Here is a 16,901-nt window from a genome sequence, read left to right as displayed (position 1 = left end):
CCTCGAAAATGCATTGGGAACACCGCACATTCTATTTCAAATCAAAACATGATGTAAAATGCATTAGATGTGTTTTTCCTTTGCAGAAAGTAAAGAAAAGGGAATCTCGGACTGTTTAAAAAAAATACAAGTGTCAAAGTCAAACATTTACTCTGTAAACTCAAAAGATTTAGTTTTCCTGCAAATCACTGGACTAATATTTAGTTTAGTTGAATTGCTATTCCAGCCCAAGACGATGGGAGACATTGAATGCAATATTTTATCATTCATTGACATTGTAATTGTGCTGTGGTACCTTGCCACTGAGGTTGCAACAGAAAATGGAACAGTCCTACTTTGTCATTTTTTTTTTCATACACAGCCGTTAACATTTCATTTAATTGTAGATATTTTAACAAGCACAATGCATCAAGTTAAAGACTTGATCTTCACAAGTCATCCTGAGCGTGAGTTTATTTTTGTTTTAATGAATCCGTCAGTTGGTAGCCTGCCTTTCTTCCCCCCACATTCCCATTACATGCATGTTTGGTTCAATATAGATTTATTTCTGGTGTTTCTTATGTCTTTTAATAATGGCCTTGTGTAAGGAGTTGACGTGGCACAATTCCAATTTTTTTGCTCACGTGTGATATATATAATGGCAGAGTAAATAGACAAAAACAGAGGAGATGTGATTAAATGTGAATCAGACTTCCAAATGTGGAAATAAATTTGATATAGATGTGGGCTTCTTATATGAAAATCCTGGATAGAAAGTTGTAATTTGGGCAACACTGCACCTAAAACTCTTTTTTTTTATACATGTTCAACCATTTGGGTAAAGATATCCAGTCAGGAAATGATCAGATTTCTGCAAATTGTAGGGATTCTCTACTTTCAATCCCAAATTTAAAGATAAAGTTAATGTTGAATGGGGAGATTAGACAGTAAATGAATGAAATAGGACTCAAGCATTTGACTTGGTGCAGTAGTAGTCTTAGGTCTGACAGAGTTTTTGCTCACCTGTGATATATATAATGGCAGAGTAAATAGACAAAAACAGAGATGTGATTAAATATGAATCAGACTTCCAAATGTGGAAATAAATTTGATTTAGATGTGGGCTTCTTATATGAAAATCCTGGATAGAAAGTTGTAATTTGGGCAACACTGCACCTAAAACTCTTTTTTTTTTACATGTTTAACCGTTTGGGTGAAGATATCCAGTCAGGAAATGTTCAGAGTTCTACAAATTTTAGGGATTCTCTACTTTCAACTTTAAAGATAAGGTTAATGTTGAACGGGTAGATTAGACAGTAAATGAATGAAAGAGGAATCAAGCATTTGACTTGGTGCAGTAGTAGTCTTAGGTCTGACAGACCCCCCTCCCCATGTTTGATAGTGGAATAATGCTTTTTGTCCCCCTCCTCTGCATCACCTCGATTGAGTGAAGGCCACAAGCTCGCCGGCGTCACGTGTATGCTAACCGAAAAGGAAGGACAGGTCGTGGCGATGCGGTCGCTTGGCTTGATGTGACCAGGACGCGGCCGTGGCAGCGGTGAAAGCCCGCTTGAGCCGTAGTGACACGTCGTCTCCATCCATCTTCAGTCTGAAACATTTTACGCTAACTGACAGAGCGTGGCGCTTGCTTACCCGCCTCCCAGAGGAAATAGTCCAGACTGGTGTCTTTTTGACATGCACTAAAGAGTGAGCAGTCCACATGTCCAGAGGGGCATTGTGTATTCAGTCCGAGACGAAAGGTTAGATCCTCTGCAAGGAAAAGACCACTTCGGTATATATTGTTCAACGTGACAATGACTTTTTTTGATGCGTGAGCCGATGGCTCAGTGGGTGTTATTCAAGCAAGTAAACAATTCAGTTGACATTTCTTTTCCCCAAAATATTCGGCATAACTCAGCGGCCCAGACCGCTTTAAAAAATGTCGCGAGGAGATAGTACAGTATAGACTGGAAGAAAATCACCACCTTTTGGTAGTTAAAATCAGGAGACATCCGGATTAATCGGGTTTAAGAAAACAGATCGTTTTCAAACCGATTGGATAAAATTCGACCATATCTCAATGGTTGGGAATTGCTGATTGAGTGTTGGTAGGTATATGGTAAAATATTAGGTTCATTTAAACTGCAGTATTTGAGTTTTATTCGATAAACTCTGTCTAAACAGTGTCCCATTTTCATGGTAACAGCCATATATATTAAAAGGACAAAAATAGGCATGCAATGGTAAAAATGTTACGGTAATGTTGGAGTTGAGTTGCCAGATTTGTGTCTATATCATGTTTTTGCTTACTTGATTTCTTCTTTGGACAAAAAATCTGTACCAAAATACATTTTCTTTCTTTAATTTTAAGTGAGGCAAAAGTAGCACTAAAGCAGGTCATCCCCAAACACAAATGTAACTATATACGTAATTCTAAATTTGCCTGATTCCGTTTTTCATGGCTTCAAATTTCAAATAATCCAGATCAATTATGTAAATCTAACAATATCACCAGTTTAACAGCTCTCTCAGAGAAACCTTCAATTTAATACTGCTACATGATAACATGTAACCTACAAACTGTGACTATTTATCATTTTATAGAAGTACATAAAGCATTGAACAACAATATTAAACCTCTTTTTTAAATTTTAATTTAACAGCAACCAAAATACCTTTAAGAATTGGAGTTACCGATATTCCTATTGTGTGGATATTGTTAAAAAGCATTGCATGTTCTCGTAGCGCAAATATTTAGCCTCACTTGTTTATAGGCAGAGCGCCAAATATTCTAAACATCTCTCCGGATGTTGCAGTTCTGTTGCACATGACTGCGAACCCCCAAAAACAAACACATTGTTGCCAATCAAACGAAACGGCATCCACATTATTCCTCCTTTTAACGCCGGCAAGTTTCTGATGTAATTCTTGCACCGGATCGCTTTACGCCTGCCGAGAAGTGCGCGGCGGCTGACGGCGAAAAAAAAACAGCTCCCCTAATTTGATAGAAATAAGAATAAATATTCCACATGAAGAGTAACCTGCTTGCTGACATGCAGAATTTTTGTCAACACTTTGCTTTACACGGCGTATCTCGGTCAGGAAGCAAAAGCGAGGCGGCGGCGGCGACTGGGGGGAGGCAGAAAAGCAGAATTGAGCAGTGGCTGTAGTAATAAATCACAGGATCGCTGGTGACATTCATACAATACGGATACAGTGTTAACTCAATGAGTCGGACAGCCCTCGCCTGTTCCTCCATCCTGACCTTGCCTCCCTGTCGTAATCAATCATGTTGGCACGGCACACACGCTCCTTATTTATTATTACTCTGGACCCGCATGTACAGTAAACAATGAGTAGTATACGTTAGGAAGCCTTGCTATTATAAGGGGAGGTGGTAAAGGTCCAGCGGAATAACCGGGGGGCACGTGTGTCCGGCGTGCCGGTTGAAAGACGACCCAACACGATGGCGGCGACCGAGTGATACTTAAATCTCGGAGCGCCGTGGTGAACATTTACTACAAGCGTACTGCTGTTTACAAGAGTGTCCCTTTAAAAAGAAATATAAATGTCTTTTGACACACCGTATCAAAGTGTGTCCGATTGAAGAAAAAAAAGGGAAAGCGTTTGAAAAGGAGGCAAACATCGTGGAATGATGCAAAGGCTCGTCTCCGTTTTCAAAGGCGGAAAGCGCATCTGTTAAACGCGTTTAAAACACGTCGTGCTTAGCCGTCAACTCTTAAATCAAATATCACGTGTGATTTGAAAGGGAAGTCTATTAAATAAAAAAATGTTGGGTGCTTATGCAACACTACTTCCATCTTAAATGTTGCGTTTCTGGAGAAAAAAATGGCATTCATAAAAAAATAATTCATTATGAAGGAAGTCACTGTGGATATATAAAAACTTGCTAAATTTTGAAGTTACCTCTCCGTATATCTGATCGTAGGTATGTTTGTATTCAACAAAACTCAAAGGATATATAAAGGGAATATTAGAAAAAGGGATATGTTTGCTGCAAAACATAAAAATAATAGTAATATTAAATATTGTTGTTATTCAAAATGACCCATTTTACTGCATCTCACTCCCTGGTGACCCAAGTCAATGTACTTTGAAGCATACAGTATTTTCTTTTAATTATTAGAACCACTTTGCAAAAATTGTGTGTATGTTTTAGTGTTTACAAACCGACCCGTACTGTACATACTCAAGCGTTACAATATTTTATATGTTTGGTTTTACATTTGCAACCGGCCACACGCGATGTCACTGAATAGCTTTTGAATTTCTACCCGATGCAATTTTCCTGGCGTTCTTCTCAGGTAGCAGGTGTATATCCAGAGTGACAAACCGCTTTCTTTGTCAAACTAATAGCTTCCAAAGTCAGTGTAAATTAACAATGACCCGATGTGAGGGGCTCCCCTAACAGCCTCACGGGCCAAGCCGGCCTGCGCGCCACATAGTCCCATATGCGTCCCATGCAGGGGGCCCGTGTCGGCAACAAAGCCACGGCCCCCGCGTGCAGGCGCGGCCCCCCGAACCACCGGTGAAGGATTGCTGGCCACGAGGAGGGCCGAAGGGGAGTCGCTTTTAAAACACATACCATATGCAGCTCGGAAGAGCCTCATTTATCAGCCCGCAGTTTGCTGGGTTTTTACACCTCGGACCCCCCAGCACTCTTTCTCCTCCCCCGAGGGGTTAGTCACCTCCTAACTGAACAGTGCACATGACAGGTCGCTGGGACCCGGCTTTAAGTGCACACCACACCGCTCTGATTTGTATCCCTTCCCTGGAATAACCAGGAATGGCTTATGACAGGGAAGTCGTCGCATAGAAATAATGATTCCACTTTAGCTTTACGTGACGCTATCTTTTTGGACTGTTTACCGTCTGTATTTTTAGTATGTTAGGTTATTCAACTTTTCATTGCAACTTTTTTTTTCAAAAAGCCCAACTTTTATTCACACTCTTTAATATAAAACAAGGAAAATGTTTTTTATTTGAAGTCATTTTTGTACTGTGTGCATCTAAGCAATGTAGTGTTGCCTTGAGCTATGATTGTATTTCTCTCCATGTCCTTAAATCAAAACATTCCTTTCTCAAATGATATTCGCTCCATTTAAATGATTGGAATTGCAATTTATCCCATCTACAAGAATTCAGCACTATAATTTTGCATTTTATTTCAGATCATTGGCTGCCGTTAACGATGATGGTTCCCAGTTCAAATGTATTGGACGTCCATTGCCACCAATGGTGCTGAAACATGATCAGTCATCACCACCCCTCCCAGTTCAAAAGGATTTGAAAGGATGTGAAACTACTCTCATTGACTCAGTAAGGTTCAGTATTGTTGTTTTTAGGAATACATGCCTGTGATTATTCTTCTACTGATTGTCAGCACGTGTTGCGCCATCATTGGTGTTCACATATCCATTTCTTAATGTGCTGCGACATTCCATGCTATTTATGCTAATCATTATTTCATCTACGGTGTGTTAACACTAAGCCAGCAGGGTCGTTTTTAAGGCAGAGTTGTTTGGATGGTGGAATTCTCTTGTTTTATGTTCAGGTTGACAAGGAGAATCAACTGGAAGAGTCGGACATGTTGTTTTCTGTACAATGTGGGACATAGTCAATGTGGTTTATTTTATATTTATTTATGTTTTTTTGAGAAGGTATGTGGTCTAAAATGTAATATAAAAAGAGACGGGTCGTATACATAGAAGTTGTGAAAGTCCATCAGGCTCACCTGTCTCTTTTGCCCTTCTCCTGCCCTTCCTGTCCAAGCTCTACTTCACAGTCGGACATCATCTGGCCCGTGAATGGCACATTGTTATACTCTCTCCTCAGCGGCCGCGCGAGCAGATGCCGCGAGCAGCCGCGACGCTGGTCCCCGCGCAACGCCTCCGACGCGAGGCCGTAAATTACATCCCGCGAACACACAAACAACATCGCGCTCCACTGAAGCTGCAGTTTAGAGCACCATTGAAGGTGCAAAGCATGTCCCGATCTGGCTTTGAGAGCCGAGGCGGGTTTACGCGGCGGCGGGGGGCAAGTGGCCCCGCGGCATGTGACCGTGCCGTAGGTGAGCAGATCACACGCAGACAGCTGGGCTTTGAACTCCTTACCTCGCCCCTCCCGGGGTCAACAGCTCGGTGGCCGCCAAAGGTCACCTCGCCGTAAGAAGCCTGACTTCTGCTGAAAGGCCGGAGCTGTTTTGATTGAGTCCCCATGGCACCATTATGGATGATACTTTTTGGCAGGGAAGGGTTGTTTTTTTAATGGAGGGGGGTCCTTTTGTAATTGACATTTTCTTCAAAAATCTTTTAACTTTTCCATGTTGTCGCCATAAAATGACAATAATATCATACCCCGATTAACTCTTGCCTGCCATGTGCTACTGACAGATATTAAATATTTGCAGTAGGATAACATGTGCCAGGTCTTATGAAATGGTGAGTGTCAAAAATTTGAAATGACTGCACTAATGTAAATTCCATTGGAAACATTTTGTGCACTCCATTATAGCTGTTTTAATCCAGTTCATAGTTACTAACAATGCAGCAGGAATTCAGCGGTTCTGGTTGTGACATCACAACCAGAATTGGAAATCATGTCTCGCTTTCTGTGCTGCGCTAGCAAGCACATTATGGCGGAATGACAGTATGTTCATGTGGTAACAAGAGAATAGAAAGCGTATTCTAGCAGACTGCAAAAATCTGCTGCTCATTCTGGTTGTGACATCATTTCTGTTTGGAGATTTTTTTTTAGCGGACAGTGTCCAAAGCAGTCTAGAAAAGAAGCGTTATTTCATTCTTTTCCCTTTTTTGGATGGAGTTGTGTCCAAAAATATGGTTAACTATCATTTTAAAGTCACTTGCTGCAGTTTTACATGGCACCTTTAAATCCTGAAGTGCTTTTTTCTGCAAAATGAAGACACCATTTCAAGTGAGGCTATGACGTATTGAATGACGACAATGCTGGCGAGTGGGCCAGTGACCGGGTTGTCGAGAATGGCGACGTACGTATAGGATTTATTTTGTGGGGTCGTAGCGCCGACTCAAGCCAGAAAGTCCAAGTGCGTGCTAGGCCTCGTTTTATTAAAACCCAACCGTTGGTTCCCAGCGGCGTATTTTGACAAAGTCTTTTACGTTTTTTTCAGCGGAATAAGTGCTGGAGAGTCTTAAGCTGCTGTTTTGGGAATTTCAAGCCTTTACACAATGTGAATAAACCGACAGAACAGGCAGAGGGTATCAAAGCACCATTATTTTTATTTTACTGCCCTACATCTGCCGTCATTTCCTGCTTCCCGCACGGGACGCACGGAGCAAATAGGAGAGGTTAAAGCAATTTACACTCAATTTAATTATGTATGTGTGTGGATTTTATCGTATGTGAAGTGATAGTAGCTGAAAAATGTGATTCTTATCAATGTGACAATTGCAACTTCTGATTCTATTACGGCCAGTCTGAACCCAGAATGTCAGTTATAGACCTTAACGTCGCTATGTGAATAGCTTATGTGTGACACAGTGTTTCTATGTCGCTGAATACTAGATTTTTTTGACGTCATCTGTTGGTCCAGCCGCTTTTTAAAATGAAACCCTAGAAGTTTGTTCACTCCTTTTACCAATGACTATTTCTTTTCAACACAAATATCTGTTCTTGTACTTTACAGAGTGTGAGGACGCTCCCTTTCCGTATGTGGCGCGTGGGAACCGGAAAACGCCGCAAATACTTTCTCGGATTGGGGAATAAAAAAAAGGTCAGTTCATTTAACACAAAACACTTCATTTTAAGAGCCGCCGACAGCGCCAGCCTTTATCCGAACACAACAAGACGGACTTGCCGAAGTACACAAAATGACTCCATAAATTCCGGATGAGACGTAATAAAATATGATTAGCGGTGGTCTTGGGAAATACATGGCTCAAAATCCAATCAAACATATCACCAAAGTGTTTGAGGAAGAATCATCCTTGTTGCGACTTGCTACAAACAATATTTACACAGTCAAATCCCACGTCTAGTCCACGCTTGCGTCGTGGCACGCTAAGATATATGGCTTACTTTATTCATCGCTCCTCAATTACAAAAACATGTATTGAGGGGAGGGGGTGGGAATAAATTAATAATAAAACCCCTATCTGAACTTCTAATATTTTGCTTGGCGAAGGGAAACGAATTACCCTTTTCAGGACTGATGATGTATTACTAGCGTTTGATCCTTAGAGGTTTGCCCGCGCTCACATTCATTACTTTCAAGTGCTGAGGTGTATCTGCAATTAGAAGCACCTTTCAGAGTATTCTTGACAGTCCCGCAGACTTGAAACACCACATCATAGGATCATCGCCGCATTATACTACACGAGAGGGGACGGTGTCTCCTTCCAACTGAGGCAAAGGCAAGACTTGCCTTACTAAAAATGGCCGGTGGAGGGGGGTTTAAGGGGGGTGCCTAATTTAACCGAGCGGCGCCGGTAAGCAAATGAGGACCTTTCATTAAATCAAAGGTGATTTTTGTTCTGCTAATGGCCGCCCCAAAATCTAGTCCAGCCGCAAAACATGTGATCGCTCTCGGCGGGGCCCGCCGAACAGCCACAGACCGGTCAGGGCTATTCTTAATACAGTATGCATAATGTAATGAGCACGCTTGTTTAATTTAATCACACTGAGTGGACCGCGCTAGTATTTCTTCGAAATGACAAAGAGAGTCTGATACAAAAGCGGATGAATAATACCATCACTCAACCGGATTGTGGAGTTAATGCACTCCCTGTTTCATAAATGGCTGCTATTTACATGCCAGTGGTGAGACGTCAGGAATAGCGCAGATTTAGTACGTTTAAAAAAAGGGGAAATCGGAGCAACCCTGGACCCTGTCGGCTGGTTTACTTCCTGATTTTTTTTCTTTCCCACCAATCAGATTACAGCCTGTATTGCTTGCGGTATGCAACTGTTCCAGGGACTAAGAATAATAAGCAGTTGCTTTGATGAATCGACGGGACCTTGACTTACGAGGTAAAAAAAATGGCGAGTATTTTATCAGTTTTGTTTATGAAAAGTGTTTTGTTATGTCTGCGGGTGTAGATCTGACCTGACCTTATTGCAAATCAATTTTCCTGATTTGAATGAAGCAAAAAAAGGCAGCCAGATTTTCAAAAACAAATGTGGTTGTTGGATTGAAATCTTAACATCAATGTTGCAATGCATTTGAACATCAGTTTAGACGCATCATTTTTCTGTTTAGTAAACGGCGATGAAACAGTGATTATAGTAGGAGATAGTATCATTTCGCTTAAGTATTGGGTATCTAAAGCTAACTTGTTATTCAAATTTGGTCCCACAATTTAAATGATTGGTTGTGTACTGCTTGAAACTAGATGGAATTTTCTTTAACAAAAATTTCCATTTGATTGGTGGTCAGAGCCAAAATATCCAGCAATCTGCTCCACAAATCTGGAGCAATTTTGTTTGTCATTGCATGTTGATGTAGCGTCCCACGTGACGTACACGAGGTGAAAGCGCCATTATTACGATTACAAGTCCCCACTGAAGGCCCATGTATCACGTCTCACAGCTCACAATGATATCTTTATTGCCGATTCTACCTTCGGAATGGTCTTTAAGTCTCAAATGACTTTGCAAAACGTGGTCCTCTCAAATGGTTACGCTCCCGATGTCCTCCGCGGGTTGCCCGTGACCGGGGCAACTTCGGAGGAGCCTCGCAAGTTTGGCCAAAAAAAAACCCGCTGAGCCATTATGTTAAAGTAAACGACAGTGCTTCCTAATGCCATTTGGCAGTGCGAGCGTGCGGCAATTAGACCCTCTCTTAATGTGACGCTGGGAGCATTTCTCCTCAAGGTTAGCGCCTCATTTCCCCACGATGGGTCTGCGGGGCCACACCAGATGCATTGTGGGAGCTGTGGGGGCTGCGCGTTAGGACAGGTGTCCGCCACCTTGGATGTCTCCCCTCGCAGCTGGCACCAGCTGGCACCCCCAGTGCCCCATCCGGACGGTCTGCTCTCCCCTCTCCGTGGAGGAGGAGGCGGGTGAGATGGTAAAAGGGTTTGGGGAGGGGGTATGAGGGGGGGTTCGGCGGGGGCGTGTCAAGGGCAGAGCTGCTACAAGCTCGCTCACAGGGCACCCACGCCGTGACATGACCCGGCCACTAGGGGAGCTGCCAGCAGGAGTAATGTGGCTCGGCGGCGCCCGTTCGGAGACCCGCTCCCGCATTCCTAATGGAGCGGCAATGATGAGGCCCGGCAGTGCCAGAGGGTCAGAGGCAGCTTCTGTGGAGGAGGCTACTTTGCTTCCCACTGGAGAGCGGAGCATGTCATGTCTGACGCTGGTCTCGGTGGGGGGGCGAGGCAAGAACGCCAGGCGTTTTATTTATTTATTTATTAATTTTTCTCGCCATGAGGTAAACAGGAGACCAATTTTTGAATTAGAGACTCACTGAGGTATGTCAAGTACATTTGGACATACTCTCGCTTGTCGGGTTGTGCCATACCTGGCTGTTTGGAATATATATGTCGTCGAGCGCAGACGCACAACAACAAATACACGTTTGTCAAATGTCATCAGGTCAGATCGTTATTGTAATCTAATATCAGCTTTTTCATGGGTGTATTTTTTGGATTAGATTGGATAACTTTATTCATTCCGTATTCGGGAAATTTCGTTGTCACAGTTGCAAGAGGGTGAGGATGCAGAAATAGGAAAGGCATTTTAGACATAAATAGATAGGTAATAAGTAAGTTAAGAAATAAATACATGAATAAATATATAAATAAATAAGCGTGTTGCTGAAATATAATATAATTTTTTGTTATTGTTTTTATTTTTTTTTGCACACCAACCTGCAGCACCTGACTAAAAATGGCTGCTTAGTACAAAATAGCCAATGCTGGCTGCTTTGTTGTCAAACCAGGTTAATCATTTCCACAACTAAGCTCGCCAATCAATTTAGTCATTTAGAAAATCAACTTGACCCATTTGAATCTCGGTCAAAGAAAAACAACACCCTTATTTGACATATTATAAAATACAAGACAATGAAGTGTAAACTGAAAAGTATAAATACTTGCAAAACATTGTGATAGCCATCCATGCAATCCAAAACGCTGCCATTGGGAGCCAACGAGTGCCTTATAACTTTTTTCCATAATTGAAAAATTGATTCAATTGTACAATACATTGAGTGGTTACCTTGTTTTTTATTTTTCTAATACTGTTAGTTTGACTCTGTAATTAAATTATATTTCTAATGCATTTTTATGGGGAAAAACATATGCCTCTTCTTTTCCTCTTCATAAGATTCACGCGCGTAATATGCGCACTAAAAAAGAATCGTATGAAGTAGGGATTTATTACAGTTCTGTTGCATTACACTGTTACTTTTATCTGCTCATCTAAACAAAACAGCCACTTTATAGTGTCACCATAAAACAAAATTTAAAAATAAACTTGGAAGACAATCTGTGGCGAAACACTTAAACCAATTTACACGTCTATGTTTGTATTTTGTTCTGCATAATTACAGCAGCTTTGACACAACATTAGAGCTGCGTTATTTACAGGCTGTACAATTATGCTCGTTTAGCAGCACATATGTTTTATATGATGTTTACGTCATGTAAGGAGCGTAATGACTAAATTAACATATACAAAGTGCCATCTGGAAATAATCACCCAAACGTCGTATTGTGTGTAAACAATATACGACAAATGTTTGCTGTGGAGGAGCAGGTCAGGTGTCTTTTTTTTAAACTAAGATAATGAGAATAATTTTGTTCTCGGCTCACCATGCAAATTGTTATGAATGCAAATGGGCGGTTTGAAGAGAAATGACTCCACGTGAGAAGTGCGTTATTATTGTCCCGAGCAACAACAGCGTACTGTGAATGTGAGTTAATTCACTTAATACGCCTTTAATGGCGCGAGGGCCCCTCTTTGTATTTGCACACTGACCATTATCTGAAATCAAGCCTAATGATGGCTCCAGTTTATGATAACGACCATTATCGCACAGACCACCGTCAGCTCTGCCAAACAATCAAAATGAGCTTGCATTTCTTCACTTGTGTGAATTTGTTAGTCATGTAAATTAAAGCCCTTGATGAGCCTGGGCTCCCCCACAATCTCCTTGCTTCCCCCTCTCTTACTGTGTGGTGCTTATATTGAACTAAGACTGCTTCAGTGTGTCACAAATCACTGCTGACCTCATCAGCCTTTAATTCACTGATTTCCAACCACACCGTTGCATCACAATAGTGTGCCAAGAGGCAGCCTAAGATATGCTGAGGGAAATATCTCATAATTCACTTCAAAGCAGGACTTTGACTTACAAGTTTTATTTGTTAATCAATGTCACTTGCATATAAGAGGTTTGTGTAAAAGAGTTCACTGCTGTCAAAAAGGTAATACGAGTTCCACCCAAAACATAGGCGAAAATACAGTAGTAGCTCAACTTAGAAAGTTGATTGGATTGGATTGGATAACTTTATTCATCCCATATTCGGGAAATTTCATTGTGACAGTAGCAAGATCATTGCAGAAGTGATTTAGTAATTAGATTTTTTCGTAAGTAGTCACATTTTACATGTAAATGGTTTAGTTCCAAGGTCTCCAATACTACCCGAAGTGAAGTTAGGGGTAGGTGACGGAGCAGGGGGCCAACGTTTGGCAGCTGAGAAAACATACGTACACAAGCACGTAAACACGACTCAAAAGGATTGGTTAAATCATATTTTATATTGTGAAATATAACTTTTATGGAGTGATGTAATGTCATGCAGAATGATAAAAATGATTTCTTTTTGGTAGAGAAAGGTCTTATAACTTCTTTTCTTACAAGAGAATTAAAAAAAACGCCTCCTGCGAGTGTATCAACTCTGCCTTTAATGTAGGCAAACTTCAAACAAAGTATACTGTAGAGCATTTTGAGAAGACTATCATCTTGATTCGTCATTGATCATTTCTACTAACTTGAAATATGCATCTGGGCTCTTTACAGGTTGGAAAACGTGGAGTTAAACACAGCCGAACCTCACACGCTGGGAACTGCCTCGGTCTCTTTAGTTAACAGAGTCATCAGCTTCAGTGTGTATAGGTAAGTGTGTGGCTGTAATAATAATTTGTATTAACACACGCCGGCTCCCTCTATTTGATGCCACATGAATCTTTTGAAGTGCAGACTGTTGATTACTGTAAATGAGAGCTGTTTCAGGGTGGATTGTGGGTAATTATATGCAGTGCACCCAAGGGAGCAGTGTCGGGGTGGGGGTGGGGGGCCCAGGGGACAGCGCTTTCCACACGAGAGTGGAGCGCAGACAGAGCAACACATGCCGGGCCGACGATTCCCCGCATGAAACGAGTCAACAGGCCCGTCTTTTATTTCTAATGCCTGTGATTTACATGAAAGCAACACCGTCACCCAACCGCAACGGAGCGCGTACCGGCGCTTGAGTGACAGCATTTCATATTTCACGCGTTTTCCGCACTCAGCCAATCTCGCCCGCCCCCAACCTCCCAGAACAGCTCCACGATGACTGTGGCGTTATCACGTTGTTCTGCTTACTGTACGTGCAGTCTGGCGCAGCCCCCCCGCCCCTGCGTTCCGGGGCCGATTTAAGGTGGCCCGAGTGTATTTTTCCAAGCGTCGTTAACATGGCCGGGCCGGGAAATAAATAAGTAGGTATTATTGTCATTGTCTCGATCGCCGCTTTACGTGTGCGCGTTCCAAATGAGGATGCAAGGCAAAGAAGCAAAGTTCCCAATCACGTCGGGAGCCTCGCAATCGCTTCCTCTTCACTTGAGCTCATTTCTCCACTAATGACTTTGCCCTCTGATGCAAGCCAAGGGATCATCAAAGGTCCTTGAAACAAAAAAGGAAATATAGCAATTACTGGGACTTTCATGGGCAAGAAAGAGATTAAAAAGCTCGTTGTTGTACAAGCAAAAAAAAAAAATGGGGCGGAGGGGGTGGCGGTCTAAAGAAACAAGCTCAGTTTCTATTCTATTAAATATATACCGTACAGGCGCCCGTTCTATTCATCCAAGTCTTCCTTTCGGCCGTCTCCATTCATTGCCCGATAATAGAATCAAATGTATTATGCATTACTAATCGTGTGATAAAAAGCCTGTGGTGCCACTAATGCATGTAGATTCCAAAATGCTGCACGCGCGTACAAGAAAAGTCATTGCCTTTTTAACAGTGGCCTGAGGGAGGGGAATTGTCCCCTAGCCTCTATAACCACTGACACAAAAGGTCCCCAAACAATTTCAAATTACTACTTTATTTCTCTCTCTTATATAATCCACCCACATTATTAAATCTGGCACCTTCTGGGACTGTGCTGATACAATATTACAGTGCTAAGATGTTTACATTGGAGACAGCCAGCGCTTCCTTGTTATAAACATGTATGCCCCCAGGACTTGTACAAAAGGCGCATGCATACTACTTGGCCTAAATGAGGCGTAGGTCATTTGCTTTTTAAAAGGGGTCAATATTACCTCCAGCGAACGGGGGGGCCGAGGCCGAGGTGGGCCTGACTGAGCAGAAAATGGCTCCTGATCCTCGCAGATGAGCTCTATTATATATTAAACACGCTTGTAAATATTCACTAGTCGGACCATTCAAATGGAAAATATGCTTTAGGTCAAAAGGTCTGCGAAAATGTTGTCTCCCAGGAAGTCCCCGTAGAATTAAGTAGACGGAGATAACGGGGTGGAACACCCAAAGGGGGCCGGCGGAGAACATTAGGAGTTGTTTTACATGTTTGACTGCGGGACAGCTATGATAGCACCCAGATAAATGACGGGCACTTATCATAGTAGGCTGACCTGGAGTTATGTACCATGCCTAATGGAATGTTACACCGCCATCCATTACATCCGCCGCCGCCCGGCAGAATTACAATGAATTAGCAGCTAATAAAGCTCTCAAAATAATTCCGTTCAAGCATTTTATTAGCATGCAAGACGGTGTAATTGGCAATATAATACACTGGTATTTATTGGGAGCTACGGCGTAACACGCGTGGCCACGTCACTTTTATTAGCGGTTTGTCTCGCTGACAGGGATCGCACGGCTGGAAAATGATTTCATCATGTCGGAGCGCAACGGCGGCACCACGACGACGACGTCGTCGGCGTTATCTTCTATTTTTGTCTCGCCCGGCCGCATATTTCAGGGGGCAGGGACAATGTAGCCTGACAGACATATTCTTTACGAGGGGCTCGTGGTCGCTCTAATTTGACACAGTTGTCAGAGATAAAGCTCCTTTGAGAACGCGGCCATGCTCTGGGTAAGAATGGGGATTAAATTAACACCCCCACCTTCACATCTTCTGACCCCAATAGTCCAGGGTAAAACAGATACACGGCGTCTAACTTGGGCATCTGTCTCTCGGTGCCTGCATTTTTATGGCCGGGAGCAAAAGAAAAGCCGCAACTCAGCTTTTTTTATGTCCACCGCTAAGAAGGTATATTCCCAATAAATCCATAGTGCGATGCAATTAAAACACACCTTTACTGTAAATGGCAAATGTGCTTACGCAGGGTAACCGTACACCCCCTTTAACTCTCTCCGTGGCAGCTTTCTATCAGATGACCCGAGCCCGTAAAATCAAATCAACACTGGAATGGATCGTATCAAATTCTAATGAAAACATAATGTGCTCTTAAAATGTGTATTGGCCCGGCAGCCAGGCAGGCACCCGGCAAACCAACCCAGCGCCGGCCCCCCCACACACACACCCCACTTCATCCGCCTCAGATGACGTGATGAATAGGGAACACGGATGGAATATGCATCAAAGTCGAGCTCATGATTTATGTAATAGCAGTCACTTGGACACTGATTAGCTGCTCTGTCAAGCGTGTAATACGAGAGGCACAACCCCTGGTTTATCAGTCATTTATCTGAAGTGCGTCCTGATATTATCACTGGATCCTAATGTCATCATTATGCCGCACAGCATGTGCGGGCCAGTGTGTCATGGCGTCGGCGACACCGCCTGTCAGGAGTTCAAGCCTCTTCATTTGCCAAAGTGTTCGCGCATTTGTAGTCGCGGGTGTCAACAGGAAGAAAAAAAAATGAAGAAGGAGAGAAAAAAAAAACAGGAGAGGCCAAAATCACATCAGACATGGAGGGACACAAGCGCGTTAAGTAAGTGGGCATCGGAGGCGGGTGCGGGAAATGTGAGGCCTCTTTGTGGCCATCAGGATAATTCTTTAGAGAGGACCCGGGGAGGAAAGTGTCCGAGTAAATGGAAGGAACCAACATGTTGGCTTTTTACAGGTTGGATTTGGGAACATAACGGCTATTGTACACTTGGTAGGGACCACAAAAACCCCAGATGTGCAGTGCGGGGCCCTTGGAGCCACATTAGCTAATACAACATGGCTATCGCAATCTGTCAGGAATTCCAAATGGCTTCAATTCCTCAAACCGCAGCGACATAAAAGCCTGATTTAGTGGCGTACATGCAGTCTGATCATTAGGATGAAGTTTTAGCAATGAATATCTTTGAAAGAGGATCTCATGATGATTTTTTTTTCACCACAATGGAAACAGTGAGGGTCGTAAATGTTAAACCTGTTCACGATCCCTGACTGTAAATCCGGAATTAATTCGAGTTTAGTCCAGGCTCAGACCGCAATGTAAAACAGAATGATAGCCTGTACACATAGCAATAATTGGGATGATTTTTCAGCATTTTCCTTCCCCTGATGGTCAAAAATGTATTTCCCCACACAAACTAAGAGCAGCAAGCACACACGACAAAAAATCCCCATGTTTGACCTCACACGTTTAAAAAATCCGTACATTTCCTTCCGATTCATCCACCTTAAGAACAGGAAAAGTGCACTGGACACACGCCTTGCCCTTGACATTCACACCATGG

At 42.6% G+C, this 16,901-nt stretch overlaps 1 protein-coding gene across 3 annotated transcripts in view; it reads left to right on the top strand.

Annotated features, from left to right (window-relative positions):
- LOC144084812 (methylated-DNA--protein-cysteine methyltransferase-like) overlaps window positions 1-16,901 on the top strand; it is a 124,974-nt gene that overhangs the window by 59,696 nt on the left and 48,377 nt on the right. For all 3 annotated transcript variants that reach the window (XR_013303915.1, XR_013303917.1, XR_013303918.1), the window contains 4 exons: window positions 5,172-5,319; window positions 7,664-7,750; window positions 8,912-9,006; window positions 13,004-13,099. The gene's annotated coding sequence lies outside the window, so the exon portion shown is untranslated. The remainder of the gene's footprint in view (window positions 1-5,171; window positions 5,320-7,663; window positions 7,751-8,911; window positions 9,007-13,003; window positions 13,100-16,901) is intronic.

This window comes from Stigmatopora argus, chromosome 11, assembly GCF_051989625.1.
Source record: "Stigmatopora argus isolate UIUO_Sarg chromosome 11, RoL_Sarg_1.0, whole genome shotgun sequence".
Taxonomy (NCBI): domain Eukaryota; kingdom Metazoa; phylum Chordata; class Actinopteri; order Syngnathiformes; family Syngnathidae; genus Stigmatopora; species Stigmatopora argus.
Note: the sequence above shows the minus strand (reverse complement) of the source record. Positions and strands in the feature narration are given on the sequence as shown.